Source organism: Mustela nigripes, unplaced genomic scaffold (genome assembly GCF_022355385.1).
Source record: "Mustela nigripes isolate SB6536 unplaced genomic scaffold, MUSNIG.SB6536 HiC_scaffold_76, whole genome shotgun sequence".
Lineage (NCBI taxonomy): Eukaryota > Metazoa > Chordata > Mammalia > Carnivora > Mustelidae > Mustela > Mustela nigripes.
The window spans coordinates 2,369,880-2,378,640 of NW_026739491.1; the positions used below are offsets into that span (position 1 = coordinate 2,369,880).

The window sequence follows — 8,761 nt, forward strand, 5'->3', positions numbered from 1 at the left end:
GGGATCATGACCTGCATCGGGCTCTCTGCTCAGCAGGGAGCCTGCTTCCTCCTCTCTCTGCCTGCCTCTCTGCCTACTTGTGATCTTTGTCTGTCAAATAAATAAATAAAATCTTTAAAAAAAAAAAAAACAAAAAAAGAATGAAGAAGTTCTCTATGTACTAATATAGGCAGATCTCCAAAACAGATTTTTTTAAAAAGGGAAAAAAAGATATAGAACAATGTATATATAACCCTCTTTTCATTTAAAAAAGAGAAAGAGCTGGGTGGCTCCATGGGCGAAGTGTCCGACTCTTGATTTCGGCTCAGGTCTCGATGTCAGGGTCATGAGTGCCATGTCGGGCTCCACATGGAGCATGGAGCCTGCCTAGGATTTTCTGTCTCCCTCTGCCCCTCCCCACCACTCTCTCTTTCCCTCTTTCTCCAAAAAAAAGAGAGAGAGGAAAAAATATATAGATACATATGCATACACACACACAAACATACACACCCCAAAGAAGGGTACCCAAGGAAGCAATCAAATTGATTGTATGTTGATTAAAGGGTGAAAATGTAGCCATGAGGTTGGAGGATATAGGAATGAGAGGATTACCTCTTATTGTATTCCCTTTTTTATGTTTTTGAGTCACGTGACATTATCTAGTTAACAAATTCAAAAAGACCAAAAATAATAATAATAATAATTTTTTAAAAAAACAACCCTCAAAAGCCATCTACCTAGATACTGGGAGTTCTAGGCTTTTCCCCAAGTTCCCTTCCTGGGCCCTACAGTATTTTCCTGAGGCCTTGGGTCCGAGTCTGTGGTGGCTGAGCTGGTTCCTGCGGATGGGGGATGCCCATAGCCCCCAAAGTCCTCTCTCTCTGCATGACAGGGGATGCGAGCCCAGACGTGGACCTGCTCTTCAAGCAAAGGAAACTGAATGAAGGCTACTGAGAATTAAAGGTTGGAGTCTCCAAAGCCCCCAGGTTCCTCACAATGCCCCCAGGAAGCCCCCCATTACTACAAACGTGTCCAGTCCTAGAGTCTGGATCTGTACCGTTGTCCCAAGAGGTATGTCACATAAGGACAGGCTACGACAGGGGTCCAAGTCACCGTGTGAGCCCCAGGAAAACAGGATAATCCTGTATCTGCCTCTGAGGGCTGTGAGAAGGCTTAAATGAGGCTTAACTAAGAAAAGGCAGAGGAACTGCATAGCATAAATCCTGAGACGTGATAAATGTTACCGTAAAATGTACCAGGCCCACTGTTGGTATTTTTTGCCAATTGTTGGTCTTTGTCTTATTGATTTACAGGGGCGATTTATGGATTCAGAAGATTGAGATCCTCGCGGCGAATCGGCAGAGCATTGAGGGTCAACGGGACCAGAGAATACATGGCAGTTTGTGAGAATCCTTATTTCTACGACGATTTCCCCTCCGGGCCATGCAGGCGAGTGTCTGCAGGCATCCCACACGAGAGGCCCTAGGGCTCATCTGGACAGGCCCGAGAAACGAAGTCTTTATTCATCAGCTCTGTGTCACTGTGTGTCACTACCAGTGTCCCGGGATTGCCAGACACCGTCATTCTCCACTTCAGCTCTCGGAACAACTCCCCTTCCACTCTCGATCAGACTCATTCTTTGCGTCCTCCCTAGAGGTGCCCAGTTTGTGGAGTACATGCGTGATGCCGGGCCGTGTAAGGACTGGATTCACTAACAGATGAGTTAAGGCCTACCCTGGGAATCCCCAAGTCTTCATGCAGGGGCTCCCCAGGGGAGACAGACTCCAAGTGATTAGGCCTGAAGGAGTATAGCAAGGGATCAGGGCCCCGAATACACACCACTGCAGCCCCTTGCCCTGATCCTTGGGTTTTTGGTGCTTGCTTGCCACAGAGCTGAGAAAAAAAACGTGGCTCCCCTGGGCCCACATCCATTCATTTTCTCCAGGGAATTAGTCCGCCCTTCAATTCTGGAGGCTCCAGAAATGTTCCTCAGAGCATCTGGAATATATATTTGCTCTCCCTGGTGATTGCCAAGGCCAGCTCTGCTGGTTTTCTGTTTGTTCTACTCAGCCATGGGAGCTGGAGCTGGTTCCTGCGGATGGGGGATGCCCATAGCCCCCAAAGTCCTCTCTCTCTGCATGACAGGGGATGCGAGCCTAGATGTGGACCTGCTCTTCAAGCAAAGGAAATTGAATGAAGGCTACCGAGAATTAAAGGTTGGAGTCTCCAAAGCCCCCAGGTTCCTCCCAATGCCCCCAGAAAGCCCCCCATTACTACAAACGTGTCCAGTCCTAGAGTCTGGACCCTACCTGGAAAGATTAAGTTAAACAGATCAATTCGCACTTGAGCTTAATAGCTGTGTGACCTTGGACAAATAATATAACCTCTCTGAGCCTCACCTTTTTCATCTATAAAAGTAAAAATATTTCTGTATTTACACCTATCTCACTTCAGGGTATATTAAAGGTATTTGAGAAACCCTGCAGACAACAGAATTAGATCTTAATAGGAGAAAAAGGATACAAAGAAAGGGGGGATAAAGACCTAAGATGAAGCCAGGCTGCAGTCAGTCTGTGAAATGGAACACACACACACACCCCCCCGCCCGCCCCCACCACCCCTACCCCCGCCATGAGATCCTGTTACAGAGGTGTGCCCCAGCAAATTCACCTCTGAGCTTCCTGACAGTCCAGATAAAGGAAATTCAATGAGACACAAAATCTGAAGTGGTCATGAGATTCAAAATAGACCCACAGCTCAGAAGCTGACCAGCTTTTCTGTGCCCTGAGGTCAACGAAGCTCTCTCCCCTGGACCTGGCAAAGGGGGCAGGTTGGGGAGGAGGAGTGTGTACACAGCGAAGCTGAGGCTATCTTCTAGGGCTTTTTTTGTGTTTGAATTAAAATAAAAATGCCTGACAGTGACCCTTAGAGCAGCTGGCCCATAGTAGGTGCTTAATACATCCTCCCTCCCTCCCTCCCTTCCTTTTCGGTCCTCCTCGGTCCTCAGTCTCCTCCCAGGTAAGGAGTGTCTGTGAGATCTGTGCACACAGCTCCTCAACCCTTCAGCACATGCTAATTAAATACTTATCTGTGTACCAGGCTCTGGGCAAGGCCAGTGCAGGAATTGCCCTAAACCTCACTCGATTCTTTCCTGCTGTCCCCAGATCCTTCTTGGTCTCAGAAGTCCTCTCCCCCCCCACCACCCACCCACCCTTCCCGGTCTCAGGGCTCTGCCTCCCCTCCAGCAGGCTTATAAACCCCAGGGAACCCCACTCCTGTGGCTTGCCCCTCATTCCCCACATAGCTTCAGGCTGCTCCCTCCTGCCACCACATTCATGGAGCTCAGCCACGTGCAAAAGCACCATTAATCTTCCACTCCGTCTCCCCCGGCCCTGCTGCCTATTGGAAGAAGATGGAAACCAGATTTGCGGCCGCACGCGCTGGCGCGGATATGCACAGAGGGGTGGGTCCACTTCTAGGTGTGAGCTGGCACTCTCCCTCTGGAGGCTTGCACGCGGGCTCGAATGGCAGAAGCCCCTCAGGTCAGTCGACACCTCCAGACGCAGGATCAGCCGCCCAAGCGGCGCGAGCGGGCATGGTCTCAGGGACGCCCACTGCAAACTCAGCTCCTGGCTGATGGACGCCCAGAGACACAGGAGCTCCTCACACACACAGCCCACATGTGCTCTCTGGACAGAGGGAGACCGAATCACAGCAGCTCAGGGCTGGTAGGATGGAATCTGAGCGATCATCCTGTCCCAGACCCTCATTTTACCAAAACGAGTCTGAAGTCTTGATTTAACCTTGACCGTTACCTGTCCCCACACACCTGAACACTGCCTGGGTGCATTTTAGCAAAGTTTTGGATTTAAATGCCCGATGCTGCTTCTGTGCTTTCCTGCTGATGGGCCCCTTCAGCCTCGCCAGCCTTGGAGGTTGGGGAAACTGAGGTATAGAAGCAGGCAGGAGGTAGACTGAGCAAGTGTGGCAGTAGGGGTCAGGGTCTAGCCTCTGAACTTTCCGTACCCCTGCCCTCCCTCTCAGTCCCATATTTCCAGCTCTGCCAGGCCTAGGTGGGGCAGGATTTGCTGGGGAGTGTTCCCGACAACATAAGGGCTCACCAAGGCAAAAGGAAGGCCTGGCTTTGTTGACTTTTCTCCCCTGGCTTCCATTAGAAAGCAAAGGGGCTAGAGGCTGGATACCTGAGTGTACGTACTCTGGGGTTGGAGCCAGTGGCCTGAATTATAGAGGCATCTAGAAGCAGAGTTGGTACAGGTGACTCGAGGTAGAGGAAAGAAGGGTGAGTTCAGAGCAGGACTGAGCAAAGCAGGAAGCGGGTGGAGCTGTTCCCCAGGCAGCAGGCAGACAGAGGGCCAAGGGGCGGGCCTGCCTCCAGTCCAAAGAAGGGACAATAGAACAGAAATTCAGGGAAAACGAAGCTTAAATAATTACCAGGAAAAGTCACTGGAAGAGAGGCAAGTGTTTTCTTAGTCCTTAAGGAACTTCAGTCTTCAGAGAATTTAGAGAGGGGGAAAAAATCAAGGTCCTTTTCCAAGGCAGGGTGGCTGGTGATTCACTAGCTGCTGAGGAAGGCCCTGGAAGGCCCTCCCCTCAGCTCCTGCCTCTCCCTAGTGAGCAAACCCAGTTCATCTGGGGTGAGCGGAAAGGGCCCTGGGTAAGAAGCCTGGAGGCCCAGATTTCATCCCTATCTCTGCCTCCTTTAAACCTGGTGACCTAAGGCAAGCCTCCTATGCCCCAGGCCTTGGTCTCCTGCAAAATAAAGGAGTGGTAAGTCATGAACTCTCTGAGCCTTGGTTTTCTCATCTGAGGATTAGGGATGATAATAAATCACATTTCATCAAATCTAAGAATCGATATCATCAATTGTATGATGCACCACTATTTCATGTGCATTCAGAAAAAACTATCTAAGGATCACATGCCATCAATTATAAGACACATTCTGATTTCCGCGATGCTGAAACGTACCTCCCAGCATCAGTGAATATGATACTCATTTCACAAGTGTCTTCCAAGAATTAAATGCGATAACATAAGTATTTAGTGCCTGGCACAACGCAAGTACTCAATAGATTTCAGGTATTTTTATGGTTCAGGGTGAAGCAGGGAAGGAACCAGGCCAAGGGGATGGGTCTGAAGCCTACCCCCCACCCACCTGGCAGGGTGCCACCCCAGGGACTCCAGGTCCAGCCCCAGCAGGGGGGAAGGGGAAAGCAGCCCTGTAGCCCCTTTTAGGAAGCCACAAGAGAACAAAGGGCCCCATCTATGCCCCGGAAGTCAGCCTAATCTCCAGGATGAATGTGTTTTCATTTCTCAGAAGTTCCTGTTAGAGTATGCCGAAGTGTTTTTCCCTTTACAATCCAGGCAAACAAGGCAGGTTTACTTTGGGTGACCTTCTACCTATCACCCAGGGCCTGCCTGCCGAGTGTAAATACCCAGCCTTGCACCCTTCTGGAGGCTCTGGGCAGGAGCCTGGAACATCGGAGTGCCAAGCCTCCTAAGGAAGCAGGTGCTTCGCCCCTTCCCACCTCCACTCTCCAACAAGACCTGTGCTGGTATAGGCGCATTTAGAAGGTCATTGGAGAGGACAGGACCCTCTGTGTCATTAACACATCTCCCATTTTATTGATGTGAAAACTGAGGCCCAGAGAAGGACAGTGACTCTCCAGGGGTATGAAAGCGTGGCCATCCCCATCCAAGCTCCCACCCCCTCCACCCTCAGATATACACACACGCCATCCCTGCTCACAGCGCAGCCGGACAAGGAGCCCCTCTCTCCACCTGACCTTCAGGGTCTGGGACAGGCAGGAAGCTTATCTCTGTCCTTTCTCTCTGGTGCGTCATTGCCCAGAATGGGATGTCTTTATGCATTTCGCTTACCCTCTGAAACAGCTGCTGGAGAGCAACAACCAGATGTTCCTAAGCCCTTAACGGAAGGGGCTACAGTCTGTGCTTTTCTTGACCTGGATTGCAGGTGTTTGCAGAGCCAATTTTGGCCTCCTTCCCCTGACCCTTCAGATGCAGAGAAGGGGCCTGAGAGGGGCTAGACTGTGGGGCCAGGTCCAGGGACTAGCAGAGAGGGAGCAGACCCTCCCTATGAGGAGAGACCCCCAAACCTCAGACCCAGTGAGTTGTCTAATTTCCTCTCCCCAAAAACTGGTAAGAGAAGACACAGAAAGGACACACAGCTACAGAAGGCTTCGGGTGGCCCCCCCTAACCTGAGCTAGCACCACTCTCTTCAGGACTTGAACAGAGCCTCGAGCCTCCTGTGATCATAGATCAAATGATCAGGTTGGTGGAGGGCACCGGGGTTTCACGTTCGTCCCTCTCGCTCCCACACCAATGCCTGCCTCTCCCACCCTTTCTGTTCTACTAACTGGTCCCTCTGGCTGCAGTCCTTTTCCCTCCACTGTGCCCCCTTTTACCCTTCAGCCCAGGCCTGGGTTCTCAGCTCACACATCAGAAAGGGCCTCCTTCCCCACTCAGTTGGATCACACTGGTTTATTTCCTTCGTGGTCCTCCCACTCTCTGAAACCATTTTCTTCCATTTTTTCTACCCTTTCTTCCCTCAGTGACTGTGGAAAAATTCTTTTTTTTTTTTTTTTTTGTTTTTTTTTTTAAAGATTTTATTTATTTATCAGAGAGAGAGAGAGGGATTGAGCGAGCACAGGCAGACAGAATGGCAGGCAGAGGCAGAGGGAGAAGCAGGCTCCCTGCTGAGCAAGGAGCCCGATGTGGGACTCGATCCCAGGATGCTGGGATCATGACCTGAGCCGAAGGCAGCTGCTTAACCAACTGAGCCACCCAGGCGTCCCAAATTCTTAATCACTGCTATATCTTCAGTGCCGGGGCTGTTTATCATGCTCAGTAATACTTGCAGAACATGTGACTAAATTCCCTGCCGCACTCGTCCTTGCGGGACTTCGCCATCCCCTTGACCTGGGAAAAAAGCAAGATCACGCTCCTACTATGTGCCAGGCTCTGCACTGCCCATTCCCTCTCTTCTCTCCTCCTCCCCTGCCCCCTCCGCCACCCCCCCCCACCCTCAGGATTTCTCCTGGGAGATCCTGCCTCTCAGACTCCACAGGGAGGTACCGGAACCAGTTTGTCTCCCCAGGATTATTTCCAATGGTTTCCTGGGGTGTTCACCTGGGTAAGAATCAGGAAAGAGAGGACACTCTAATCCTATTTATCTAAAACTATATAATCTTCCACAATCATTTAAATGGTGCCTCTGTCTCCAATTACAGAGCCGGCTGGGAGGAACACACACACAATTTCCAGCCAACCTCAGGCAGAGGGACAGTTTTCTTCCTCCTGGGAGCCTGCAGGGACTCCAAGCTTGGGGACCGGGACCCCAGACACCTGCTACTTCAAACTGACCTGCCACAGACTGGTGTGTTGGCCCTGCCAGAGACTATGCCCCTCCTCCTGGAAAAGGATCGGCCACATTCTCAGTGCTGGAATGTTCCCCAGGTGGCCAGATGTGAGGCATGTGGGGAGCACACCCACGGTCTCAGCACCCTAATTCTACCTGTCACTGTTTTGAGAGTCAGCTGATTGCTTTTGGGCCCACCTAGAGTGTGGGCTATATTCTCAGCTTCTCAGAAGCAAACTCTTCAGGAAGCTTGGGCACTAATAGTCATGTGACAGCTTGGAGGGTCAGAACCTTATTCTCCAGAACTCTGTCAACTGGGTCATGAGACGGAGGGAAAGCCACGCGCCTGCCTACCTGCCCCAAGCGAGCAAACAGCTTCTATCTCTGCCTTACCGTGTGTGCCCACCTTGGCACCAACAGAGCAATTTCCGTGACACTCTGGCTTAACCACAATGACATCTCTGCTTCTTAAAGGCTTTTTGGTTCCTGAGCTAATTAAAAGCCACAGACTGAGAGGACACACTTAATCCTATTAATGACTTCTGGGCAGGAACCAGTGCCTTTCTCATTCCCTCCATTTGTTCAGGTGCCTGGTGATTGTTTATCAGCTTTTTCAAGAGATTAAGCTGAACTCCCTGGCAGGCCACTTGGGTACTGGTTCCAGGGGGCCTGGGAGTGTTCGGTGACCCTGGGGTGTGCAGACAGCCACACCTGGCAAGCTCCATGGGCTCTGCTGTTCTCTGTTCTGCTCTTACGAGCCATTAGAGGGACTGGATGACTGATGAGCAGAGGAGTCTTCGCCTCATTTCTGCTGTTCACTGCGCCCTTTCACACACAAGAAACCTGGATACCGGCCCTTGCCCTGAAGGATCTCAGAGTCCGGTGGGATCATAGACATGTGAGCAAATGGTGACAGTAACACATTAGACTCACCACAGAGGAGATAAGCACACTGTGTCCCTCGAGTGTATAGGATGCTAACTGCTCCAGCCTGCAGACCAGGGAAGTCTCCCTGGAGGAGGAGACATGTGAACAGATCCCCACCGAGAGATCTGTTGAGCGGCCCATGAGACAGAATTGCCCAACTTTGGATTTGGTTCAGGCTCTAGCATAAGGCTGGAAAAATGGAAATAACTCAGCTCCCTCATGAATTTATGGGACAGTGGTTGGCAAAGCCTCGATGAGATGCCGAGGTTCCAGGAACACAGTTACTGGCTCCAGGATAATTTTGCTTCAAGCCCCTACCTTGATCTTCAGAGAACAGAGACATTGAACAGGGAAGATCAGCTTGCCGTTGTCTCTTTAAAAGAGGAGGGGCCATTCCTCAGGCCCCTCCCTCTTCTCATTAATATGAAATTTATCGTGAATATTGATATGGGGGC

At 50.8% G+C, this 8,761-nt stretch overlaps 1 long non-coding RNA gene across 1 annotated transcript in view; it reads left to right on the forward strand.

The window, feature by feature from the left end:
* LOC132008190 (uncharacterized) overlaps nt 1-2,958 on the forward strand; it is an 8,580-nt gene extending 5,622 nt beyond the window's left edge. Inside the window, exons 3-4 of the long non-coding RNA XR_009401564.1 lie at nt 872-942; nt 1,293-2,958. This is a non-coding gene — a long non-coding RNA (uncharacterized LOC132008190). The remainder of the gene's footprint in view (nt 1-871; nt 943-1,292) is intronic.
* Nucleotides 2,959-8,761: the final 5,803 nt, after the last annotated feature.